This window comes from Grus americana, chromosome 11 (genome assembly GCF_028858705.1).
Source record: "Grus americana isolate bGruAme1 chromosome 11, bGruAme1.mat, whole genome shotgun sequence".
NCBI lineage: Eukaryota > Metazoa > Chordata > Aves > Gruiformes > Gruidae > Grus > Grus americana.
In genome coordinates this window covers 20,673,749-20,686,795 of record NC_072862.1, presented here as the reverse complement: position 1 = coordinate 20,686,795, position 13,047 = coordinate 20,673,749, and the positions used below count along the sequence as shown (strand labels likewise).

Below are 13,047 nucleotides of genomic sequence, written 5' to 3'. Positions count from 1 at the left end.
CAGTCTTTTAAACTCATTCAGGTGTTGATAAACTGACACCAAGTATTTATACTGTTACAAAATAAATCTACAGTAACTCTAATGGTTTATTTTAGAAAAACAGTTGTCACTATAATACAAACAGCTTCTGTGCATTTGTGATACATTTTAAAACCCCAAAGCCAATAAAGGAAAGTTTTCCTGTGTGTCCTGACATACCATCATACATGAAAAATGCATGAAGTTTCCTATTTAGTTTACACATTAGATTACAAGGCCGAGTGTGACGACTGCGTATTTAAATACCCTACTAAGCCATTCACATTTACAAGAGAGTTGCCTTCCTAGGCAACTGTGGAACCCAACACGCAGAACTCCTAGATGCTATAAAGACTGTGGAGCAATCACTCCCCAAAATTTTGAGGAGAGCGATCGAGTTTAACATTTTAACAGTTTCCTAAGTCCTCAAATCTATTCAGGTCTCTGTGCTGGGAAACTAGAAAGTTTTTATTTAAATAAAATACATAATTACACAGGATTTTCTCAAGTACAGGAAAGTTCAGCAAAATTCAATACAGACCTTACGTGCATACCTGTTCTAGATGGGCAGAACTGAGGTATCACAGCAATCTCTTCCACAGACGGAACCTTTGGGTATATATGCAATCAGAGAGGTCTTAGCACACACTTAAAATACAGAGTAAATTCAGGTTTCAGTCTTTCCTCCAGAAGGCACAGATTTCTCTATGTTGTACTTAGGTAACCTCTTATATAATCCCAGGACTTCCTGATTTTAAAATACACATAAAGTATTCTGAGTTTGAGTACAGAGATAACAAAGTAGTCAAACAAATCTGAATGCTTCTTAAACCCACTTTTTCCTTTTGACAACCGTCTGAGAACAGAGAGTGCAGTGAGCTGTTCCTCCTTTAAATTTAGCTTCAAACTCTGTGGAAATTCCTTCCAACGCTCCAACATTTGCTGCCTGGTCTTTCCATTCAAGTGGAAAGGGACAACAAACCTGATTTGGCTGACCCATGCTCATGACTACTTATTAGCTTCGTAGCTACAGGGAAGGTACAGAAAGGAAAAACTGAACACACTTCTAAACAGAAAACTCAATTTATTTCCTTTACATCTAAGACTAGGAAGATTTTTGTGTGCGTATGAGTGCTCGTCCCCAGAAATGGGATAGCTGGCTGCTGGAGCAGCTCTGTATTTCACATCTTTTTCTGGTAAGATGAGAGGGACGCAGTGCTGGTGCTACCCCAGACAGATGCGGTGCCCTCAGAGTCCACGTGAGGCTCTGGAGTTGACATGGGATTTTTCTGAAATTAGAGCATCGCCCCATTTTCAATAAAGCCTCCAAGATTCCAGGGTTGTCCCTGTTAGCAAGGACACTCCTTGAAAATTAGGACACCCGATAACCTTAAAGAAGGAGGATAATTAGTCACAGCCCTGCAACCTTTTCTCCTAAAGAAACAGTGATAAAAGTAAATTCCTATTAGAATATCGTTAAATGCATTATTATGCAATACTAGTTACATAACCATGCTTTACCAACTTTGGGTATTTTCAGGCAAAATTCAGTTTCACAGACTTGCCCACGTATGAACATTTTTAAAATTATGGATTGCCTCTCTCAGAGGGGATGAGAAAAGCTTTGGTCTAAGATACATTTCTAGCTAAATCGATGAATGGCAGATTGTCTGCCAATATTTCAGATGTAACTTGAATCCTTTAAAAAAAAAAAATCCCTTTTCAGCTAGTTCCTTTCAGAGAAGTTATACATTTCATATAAGCATTTGCAAATCCAAACATATCGCCCTATCCAGACATTTGGTGTCATTTGAATTTCAGCTAAAACTGAATCTATTTGAAAATCAAGTATAAGCAAAATTTGACTACATAAAAAATGACAACTAGCAAAATGTTGCTGTATTTTATCAAAAATAATTCTGTAATCTATTTTCCTCTGTCTCTACTTCCAATAAGGAGCAAGAATAGCGATGCATTCCATGTTCTACTAAAATATTTAGTCTAATTTTACTCATTTAACAGGTTTAGTTAGTTAAGAAACAAATATTACAACCTCCAAAATAAATATTTGAATATTGTGCTTATTGGCGTCTAAGCTCAAGTTAAAGACAAATAGAATTCACAGCTATTATATGGGTCTGAAAATAAGAAAAGAATGAAACAACAGTGCATGTGAAATTTTGACAAGGCAAAATCTGGTCCTGAATGCATTTTTTAAAAGATTATGTTTAACCAGAAAGGATGTAAATTTTCAATATAGAAATCTATGCAAAGTACAATCATTATTTGATAAAGCACATTAGTAAGTTGCTTTTTTCCTTTCCAAATATCCTCTTTCAATTTCATGTAATATTGAACATTTACTGTTATCTATGAAACTCATCCCAAAACATTGCATTTGTAATGAGCTAAGAAGTATGCTATGTGACAGCTGTTAATGAGAATATAAGCAGTCGATTAATATTTCAGGTACATCACCACCACTAGGTAACAAATCCTGCAAAAATAGCAATAGTTTAGTTTTTCTTTTACATACACAGTTCTATTATAATGAATCCTTTCCATTATCACACTTTCTAAAATTAAAACATAGGGGACATTTTCAAAGCAATTATCATTTGCCTTCTGGCTGTGCAAACTAATAATGGACATTCTCTCTCCTACAAGCCCCCACATCTGCCTTATGACTTAAAAGTAACTCAAGTCGCTACTCATTATACACACCGCTTGCGTACCCTCCCTCAGAACACAAAATATTGTTTAGCCAGCATAAAATTATCCTGATGGATAGCAAAGTATAGCGAGAAAGTTACCGTTAAAAGCATTAGTCTCCCGTACCTGAAATTCTCCAACCCCTGGGATTGTATTACTGAACCAAGAGATAAATTATGCAGGTGAGACACAGCTACCCATTACAGCAAGAAGGCACAAATGACCATGCTGTGATGTACTCACCCAAGACTAACTCCGGAGTGGTCTGAACGTGTGTTGGAAGAGACACACCTTTCCTGTAAGGGGAGCACTTTCTCTCCACCCCCTATAGGTTTCTCTCCCCTTTCCCAGCCGACTGCACGCTGTCCTGAAGAAGAAGGGCAAGAGCAGCACTGCACCCTTGAATGCAAAGCGCACAGCATAAGGCAGCATAAGACAGGGAGGAGGGAACCAGGGCAGGTAATTGCTGTCTTTTATTAACAAATCCTGAAAAATAAAATGACATTTCCATGGTTTTCCATTCTAGATAAACTGGAGAGTTTAAACTCTCCCTTGCAGAATTTACTAGTTTGCAATAGAAGACAGCAAAGAAAGTGGACCGCAGGATTCATTTGCCCTGTCAGTTCCTGTGTTCCTAATTTTTTAATGCACCGTGCCTACTCAAAATAAAGCCTGGGCTTGGTGCACACCTCAGGCTATTGAGCCAGAGAGAAGACAGTTCTTTACTCACAAAACAAATGTAAGCATGTGGAAAATTAAGCAAAACAAGATCCACTGAAGTCAGAAGCACTTAAACCAGAAATAATGACTTTTAAAAAACACTATTAGGAAATGCTACTGAAAAGACAGGAAGCTATTAGAGTTCCAACCACTGCCTCCGGTTTTTACTTCTTTATTTATTTCTAAGTATTTTATACGAAATGCAAGACTAGTAGCAAAGAAAGTCTTCACTCCAAACCCAGAATGCCATGCAAGTTATCTGTCATGGCAATATTCGGGAAAATAAGAGGTAGTGGATTAAACATGATCAAGCAGAAGATGAAACTAAACCCCAACCTCCCTGACTCTGAATCCCTCAGCCACTAAAATATTATAAAAGAGGGGATGCAACTAAGTCATTGTTCCCATTTCTCAGCTTCTCTTCAGAGGTTCTGATACCATGTGCAAAGCCTAGCTCTCTAGTTGTGTAAAACCTGCATAAATTGAAATGTAACAGTTGTGGGGTTTTTCCGTGATGAATACAAATGTATTGAACTACTACTCTCAACTTAAAGCTTGAGGAGGATAAAGGAAAAGAAAGTTCCTAGTAGCTTCAATTTTAAACTATGTCCTCACAAAAATAAGTGAGCCAAGACCACAATACTTTTATGGGGGAGAGAATCTATAGCTAGATATATATACATGCACGCACCCATAAAGTTCCTATTGCTTATAGGTCTGTTTTAAACATCCATCGTTTCCTCCTTGTTTCTCGCCGCACACCACATTGATGAGTGCCTCTGCATGAGCCCAGGAGAGGTTTGGATCTACACAACTATCACATCATGCTGTGTCAACACTAAACACTAAGCTGTCAAAAGCCATTAACTTCACACAGATAAACATTCTGTCCCATCAATAAAAGACAGAATTGTGATTAGGAAAAAAAAAAAAAAGAATTATAAAATATCCAAAAGAGAGAAAGCTTTTAGTGCAGGTTCTTTTAATTATCCTCAAATTATCTCAGTAAAAGTTACTATATTTTAATGAATGGATGAAAAAGTGATGAAATTAACTGCCAATTCCTTTACAGTTCAGATCCTTGCTCTAAAGCATAACATTTTCTCCTATAGTCCTAATAAATATTTGCAATACAGTCTAGAAGAATTATACTGTTGTATTTAAAAATAAGCATTGTTGGACTTTTACCTTACAAGACCAAATCCTATGAGTTAATGGGTTCTTGAGCGATCAGAATTTGAGGTAGTATTTCACATGTACAGACCCCCCATGACAGCACAGCTGAGGTGAAGAACAAACAGTCCCAGGTTCTTGGTTATGTGAGTGTAAAAAACAATACTAGAGATAGCCTCACCCAACTATTAAAATAAATTGTTAAAATCTAAGTAATGAAAACACTTTAAAATATTACAGAAAAAAAAATATGGCACGATACAACCTGTTAAAAAATGTACATTTGATGCATGCCAACAATCCAAAACAAAACAAAATTATACCTTAACAAGAAAGCAGTATGTGCAATGTCCATAAAATATTTTTCTTAAGTACTGAGAAGAAATTGCTGTAAGACGACTCATTTCTTAAGTCAAAGTGATAAATGTGATACAGATTTATTTGTTAGGACTAAGTCTAAGTACCTGTTTAAAAATCATGGACTTTTATTCCTATTTCATGTCCAAACACGAACTTCAGCAAGAAAGCATTGAAACTGTAATAAATTGCTGGGTTTCATATTCTTATAAATCCAGACTGTTACAGCAAGTCTGCCTTTTGAATGGCAGAAGTAAAATACACACTTTAAGCACATCTTTTACTGGTGTCCTTTGTATTCTACACTGATTTGACTAAACATTACAAATACAGGTGTATCCTGAAACATACTTACAATTCTCTCTCATAGCTACTCACACTTCAACCCAATTTCTAAAATTACAGCATATTCTGTTAATCAAAGCAGTTTGCTCAGCAACGCATTTCCATGCATCCATAAGAAGCTCCATTCACTCCAGCGGTACAGAGCCAAACTTAGAGCTCATTTCTAACTGGTTTGGTGAAAACGAACTCTTTGATTTATCAAGGATTTGCACATGTTGTACAGCATACTATGGAGCTTATTTAGAGCAGACAAAAAGTAACCAACAAATATATTACGCAATTATTCAAAGCCCAAATGGCACTGTGACCTGCAAAAGTACACAGTGCACTCAGCACAGCCAGCCAAAAATGCAACTGTGTCCATACGTACAAACAATGAGTGCTCAGAGTAAAGCAGGAGAGAAGAGCCTATCAGTAGTTGCTCCCACACAGGTAAAAGGTAAATATCACTTCAAAGCAAACACTGTTGGCACTCAAACGTTTATATAAACAAACGCTTTTTAATGTAATTCCCATTTTCAAGAACATAAATGTGTACTAGTAGCTATTCCGAACCTGAGCAGAGGAGTCTAAATTGAAGAACTAAAGTAACTTGCCTTACCTTTACGATACTTTCCATCCTGAATACCTCTGAAATCGTTTTATCTACATTTATAGAGAAAAAAAAATGTCAACTGGGGTGGGGAGTATTTATTTACTTATTACTACTGTGATCAGTTAAAAAAGCCAAAAATCTACTCTGGGGGCTGCTTAAAAATTATAGAAACAAAATGACAGAAGTTTGGTTGACAGGGTAGGAAATGGACATTCAAGACCACTCCAAGATCGTACTTCAGGAAAGTCACTTCTGCCACCGCTTTAAACTTTGCGTGAAGCTCAGAGAAAGTGAATGTTATCTTCACATTATATTCTAAAAATCTTCTTTGTTAGCCAGATATATACACATTTTCCAGTACATAAATTTAAGTTACTGGCCTAGATAACTTTGGTAACAGACAGAGTATTGTTTCTTGTCCAAGTAGTTTGTAGAAAATCTATAACCATAGCAGCAGATTTTTTAATTTTTTTTTTTAAGAGGTCTCTGTAAGGTAAGATACGATAAGCCTATACAATATGACAAATCATTGTATGAAGGCATATCTACAAGGTTAAAGGAGAGCGTCGTGTAAAGGGATGAATAAAGAAAAATGGAGATGACAGAAGGCCGGTGGGGGGATCTTGTTCCTTGGGGGAATGGCACAAACACTGCTAGTTTCCCAAGCCATAAGGTATTTTCAACTTCTGAGTTGAATTTTTCTCTATAGAAAGTCAGAAGGCCATTTTCAGCAACATTTTAAAATCTGCAATCTCATTCAAAAAATTATGCAGGAGAAATAAGAATCACAAAACTGGGAAGCAACGAATTTTGGCAAAGGGCAATAGAAGTTGGAGGCCACCTTTACCTGTATTTCCATAAATTTAGCAATGTGGTTTCAAATTTAAGAATAAACCAGCTCACATTTAAAAGAACATTTAGAAGAAACTAAGATTTTTAAAGAAAAAACTGTCTGCCAAAAGCCTGAAATAAAAAAGAGGTCTTGATTAAATCAATATGATTGTATCTGTTACAGTTTCAGAGGTGACCTTTATATCAGATCTTCCATTTCCAATCTTCCGAACAATTTTGCTTACACCAATTCTCTGCAAGCGGAGTTGAAAAAGGTGTAAGAACTATGATTTATGAAAAAAGATACTAGGTTGGCACCACATAAGCTAGTGACCTTATGAAAAATCACCTCCTGGCTCTGCACTTAACAAACGAGTGGCCATCGTACTTCAGTATTCCACAGACATCTCTCCTAAACAATGTGCTACAAAATCTGCACACGTAAAGGAAATTCGACCTCATCTACACAAAGTTAAAACAAACTCAACTCCACAGATTTCTTTTGTGCTATTGCAGCAGTATCTAAGACGTACCACTGCAGCACATTTTTTAGACGTATAGATAGCAACTGAGCAGTAATATTTTATGAAGGTGTCAAGTTACTGCCCCCCAAGGTAAATGATAAGCGCAAGACAGCCAGTACGTCTCCAGATTTTAAAGACAATTGCAAAAACCTGTAATACAGCGTTGCCTATCTTTATAATACAAACTAATGCACAAACACAAATATTAAAACCCCTACATCTTTATGCGGGTCAAATATATCTCACATCATGAGCGATGCCCCCGAAGTCAGGGGTATGAGGAGGTAGTCACTAAACAGCAACTTCAGCAACAGCAACTTCTTTGCTGTGGTTTGACAACACGCCGAAAGCCAGGTAGCCGTAACCTCCCCTGCTCCCTGTGCCAATTAGGAATGGAGCCAATATACGTTACAGGAAAACAGGGCATGGGGAGAATTGGTTTTTTGCCATAAACTTAGGGGCATAAGCAAGACAAAACAGTCTTGCTCCACTGATCTCTAGAGATCTATCAATTTGAACCCATTCAGGGGCAGGCCCCAAAATTTGACCCAACAATATCTTTGTTATGTTTTATTAATGACTTGCTATTAGCAATTTTCAAGCCAGAATAAGATAAAGGAATAAAATTGGAACAAATTGAATCTATTTCATAGTGTCTATAATTTACACACATTTCTTTTATCGGTGAGATTGTCCAATGTCCATAATATGGTTTGGGTAGCATCAAATCATTCTCTCAAGCAACTTTTTTAATCTAAATTCAACCAAACGCATCTGTCACAACAAACCGTTCCGTAATATAAGAAAAGATTTTCTGCTTGAGGAGAAAGTTTCAAAACTAAATGTTTTTTACTTTTTAAGGATCTGTAAAAGATTTTTTTTTTCAGAAGAACCACACAGTCTTTTTAAGTATTTCATCTGCTTTTTAAGTAGGTAGAACAGCAGAAGCCTAAGCTGCAAAACCGCTTTCAACCTCAGTAAAATTATCATTTAATTACACACTATGTTAGATCTCCTAAACCAAGAGAACAGGATTTAAATATTGCATTTGTGTACTTTTGTGCTCAGACTGTTGTCACAGTCTGAATTCATTCCCCACCATGGTTTTTCCATAATTATGACAATGAAAATATACAAACTATAATAAGAATGTCCCAAATGTTTGACCAAAACACAAGCACAGCTTTAAAAATGTGCTCCTTGTTTAAGAAGGACTACTAATCCCTGATAACTCATTCTGGAGCAAGTTTGTTAGGTAGGAAGTTCCCGTAATTCACGTATTAAAACTGTTATACTCCAATCCCAACTACAGAATCAGGGCCACATGTACATACACCCATAATATACTCATAGACCAGAAAATCCAAAGTGAGATTCTATTTTCGTAATCCAAACACGAGCAGGGCTCATCCATGTTGAGCACATAACAATCCAAGATACAAGACCTGACAGAAGTCCTCCTGTACTAGCGCTTGAGAAGTCAGAAGACCGGCGTGTAATGCACAGCTTATCCGGCCTAGATTTACAAGAATAGCTGGAGCTGGGCAAGCTGCTGAAAGCTTTCAGATTCCTCTCAAAGCTTTTAGCGGCTGTAGAAGACAGGCAGCTTACAAAGCCGGTAAGCCCTATAATGCTGACTTGCAAACAAATATCTCCTAAGAAACTTAAGCAGCAGGTACTCACTGAGCAAATATGTGGTCTGTTCAGCTAAATGAACTCAGAAAAGTAAGTCTGCATTTTTTGACATCTGCTTTGGTTTTGGTATGAAGGGCCAGTTGTGTTTCCTTGAAATTCAGCACATCACTAAAATCATTAAGTAGAGGTCATCAAAATAGAAATTTTTCTCATTTTGTCTCAGATCACCAAGGGCCAGAGAGATCACAAAGACGACATTATTGTCACAGACTGTTCATCTGAATTCATGTAGAAGCCATGCTGGAAGGGTAAGAAGAGCTTGCATAACTGCTATCTGTGCAAAGCATTTTCTAAAGATAAACGTAAGCTTCACAACTCTCCTTTCAGACTACAAAACCACACACATACCCAAAGATTTTCAGAAGATGAAGCAGGAAAATAAAGAAACAGATTACTTGCCCTTATCCAAATGACAAAATCTCTCAGGTTAAAAGGTACATACCAATATATTTACTTCATAAATTTATGAATGTTTCATACAGACAGTCATTCAAGCACTACTTTATCATGGTAGCACCATGCCATAAATGCCAAAATCCCAGAGTGGTTTCTCCAGAGCCACTTTTCAAACCATTTCTTGTTTACAAGAAGTGACCTGAAAAATAGATAATGGATTGGGGGAAAATATTCTCCCTCAGTGTCATATTGATGCAAATTACTAGGAGAGATTTATCCTTCATTCCTCACCGGTGTCTTATCTTGCATGAAATCATTTGCTTCAGTGGAAGGCAAAGCCACTCAGCAGCCTGAAAATTTGAATATCATTGGTCCAGCAGAACCTAAACTATATATATTTAACACAGAATTAAAACATTACCTCTTCTAAGTATGAAACTGTCCAAAGAAAAGTCATTCTTCAAATTTCAGACTGACTCTAGGAAAACGTACATGTAGGAAGATAAGAAACCATTGTGCATCTGTAAAAATCCTTCCATCTCTTCTGCTAGGGGTTGCTACCCAGTTTGAGTTTAAGAACAAGCAGTGCGTGTAATAAGGTTTCAGTAAGTGCACTCTGAACAACTGAGTTAATTTTCACTTCACCAGGTGGAATTCAGAAATGCTCAAGATGATCACTTCTCGCTGAGATTTGAGATTACTATGAATCCAGGAGTTCCATATTAATGCCTAAAAATTCAGTATGTTAACAATGATAATATAAAGAGTTTATTTTGTTCCTACTTATCCCCCCAGATTAAATGTAATCCATATTTGTATTAGTTGCATGAGCATCTTAGTAAAATTTAGAAATAGAACAGAAAATCCTAACCAATGTTATTTAAAAATAATTTTGAAAAATCTCAAAAAAAAAATCAGTCACCAGTAGAAAGACAAAAATTTTAATACTTACAAACATTATAAAAATGTAAGCTAGCAATTCTCAAAAAATCACTTCATTTCTTGTACATTTGTGAAAATGATTTGTAGAACAGCTTAAGACATCATAAAATTGAAGTGATACATTTAGAACACATACAATGGCAAGTAAAACTGAAACGCAGAAGCTTTACCATTACCAAGAACACTTAAGCATAAAATATTTGTAAATATCTTTAAATTTATTTATAAATTATGAATGCATGACTGATACAGAAAACTTTTGCAAGCAAAGAACTGTATTAATGGTTTTTATATTTAATCTCATGCACAAAAAGGACAAAAATAAGAAAAGACAGTGTTGAACAGAAAAATTATTTCTAAAGAAATTCTCATCTTTGAATCACATGCTCAACATGAGAAGCAGTTCAAGACAATTTGTACAGGCCTGGATCACTTCCACAAAGGCAAACTGGCATAAATTCTCTTACCATGGCCTGAAGGATCTCTCTTCACAATTCTAACATGCATTGGGGTGGATTTTCCTTCATTGAAAGAACATTTTAGCACAGAGAAAAAGACTATTATTTTGCAAGCTATTGAGTTTGGGTGAAAATAATCTTTATTAAAACAACAGGAAAAATATGCTAATATATGATTTGAAAATTAGTTACATTGATCAAGGGACAAAATTTTGGTTCTGGTCATAAGGTTCAGAATTTCTTGCGTGAGCTCTGGTCCAGAAATTTGCCTGCAATTTAGAAGAAAACCAAAACAAAACCAAAGTGTTCTCTCTCGCACCCTCAGGAAACTCAGAACATGTTCACACAATAAGCTTACATGTTAAAACTGAAATGCGGAACTGCATCTAGATCGCTCATCACTGACACATGCCAATTTAACAGCAGATTTTTTTCCACCGCTGAACTTGTGCCTACACTGTTTAACAACAGACCCAAAGATTTTATATATTTGGCCCTTCTTATTCTATACTACCAGGAAGAAAGGAGACACCAAAGGTGAAAGTGTCAATTCCCGCCTTCATATGAAAAATCAGAGGTTTGACCATCTGGAAGTTCTCGCTGAAGAAAAAAAAGAAATGTTGGCTACTCTTTGGATATTATGTTCTGTCATACCTCGTTTTTCAGGAAACTAAATGTAATCTTTGAAAAATATAGTGTGTCAAACTATCAACAGAAAGATTAAATATCAAAGTCATACCATTTGTATCTCTTTTATCATACGCACATGAAGCACAGAAATTTTGGTTGTAGGTTTCAAATAACTATTTACTACCATTTGTTATTTTTTGTTGTTTTTTATTATACTATATTAGGAAATGTAAGGAACACTGCCTTTACAGTCAGCGTTATAAACTACATTCTCCTCTGTGTAAATTACGTAAAATCTTGACAACACTTAAAATGTTGTAATTTTGAAAGCCAGATACTCCAAAGCTACTGACAGTAGTGAAAATGTTCCTATGGACTTTATAATCCCATCTCTCATCATGAATGGGTTACAGAATTCTAACCATACGGTTACTTAGCTATACAACATAACATATTAATTCAGATTTTAAACCCAATCTATTCCCTGACAACCGATGAGAAATGAGGTCACAATGACTTACCTGACAAAAAAAGGCATCCCAGGAAGTGGTATTTTCTTGTGGTACTCCTGCGTTTCCCTGTATGTTACATCTACCTGTTACTGCTGATCCTTAACTTGGGAGCAGAGGCCTTCAGAGCTGCCTCTTCCCACCATACTGGAGATGATCTGAACTTCCTATTCCAGTATTACAGTTCCTGAATAACAGCAATGCTTTGGATTTGTTTCAGAATAAAAATGCCTGGTTCGTGCTTAGCTCAAAGTTATTTAAGAATAGTTATTTTCATTTAGGTTTGCTCTCTACGCTAACTTGAATGATATTGCATTTACTTTATTTGGTTATAAATATTCTCATTAGATTTCTCTTTTCTGGTTGATTCTGCCTACCTTCTTCATGAAAACCTGTGAACATGTCAGACACAATGATCTCACTGCAGAAATGTCAAGGTCTGGTATGTCCTTGAAGTATGACAAGCACAATGATTTTTGTTTTTTTCAATCTCTTTTTAAACACTGTGGGTACCAATCCAGTTCTGCTGCTATATTTTCAAGTGGTCAGTTGGCTTTTCTCAAACAAAAAGAATGCAACCCACCACATTCTTACTGCAGAAATTAAAATTATTTTGGGTGCTCTGGAAGGAAATTGTGCAAATATAATAAAGAGAAAGTTGGGCTTGCTGTTAAGAAATAATACTGTTACATAAAAGCAGTGAAATAGGAAGTCACTGAAACGGCACAAGGACTGTGTGGTCTGGTCACCTGCTTTTCATACTCGGCAGAAACAGATCTCACCCTCCTCTTCTGCTTTGTCATCTTGCCTGCTAACCTGATCCACATCTTCACACACCAAAGCCTCAGCCATGACGGAGCAGGAGGCTTCTAACATGGTAATGGTGTAATCTCTGCTTTCTCTTCAGCTAGTAGCACTTGAAGTGAGTCATGATGAACTGACAGATTTTCAAGAGACTGAGTGTCACCTGGGGACATGTCCCTCAGGGGCTGAGGAAGCCAGCCTCCCTGGTATTCAGTTTGACCCTGGGGCTGACCTCATGGGCATCGGGAGCAGGAGGTGTTGGGAGTCAGCTATTTAAAGCTCATTACAATATCAATGTCAAGCTCAAAGGAACTGCCAAGTCCACTTAATCCTTTGTG

At 36.6% G+C, this 13,047-nt stretch overlaps 1 protein-coding gene across 25 annotated transcripts in view; it reads right to left on the bottom strand.

Moving 5' to 3' along the window:
• Positions 1-13,047, bottom strand: part of ATP2B2 (ATPase plasma membrane Ca2+ transporting 2) — a 427,949-nt gene that overhangs the window by 212,452 nt on the left and 202,450 nt on the right. Inside the window, exon 1 of one of the 25 annotated variants that reach the window (XM_054838311.1) lies at positions 5,927-5,945. The exons of the other annotated variants lie outside the window; for them this stretch is intronic. The gene's annotated coding sequence lies outside the window, so the exon portion shown is untranslated. Of the gene's footprint in view, positions 1-5,926; positions 5,946-13,047 lie in introns of those variants that run through there. 25 annotated transcript variants of the gene reach the window in all.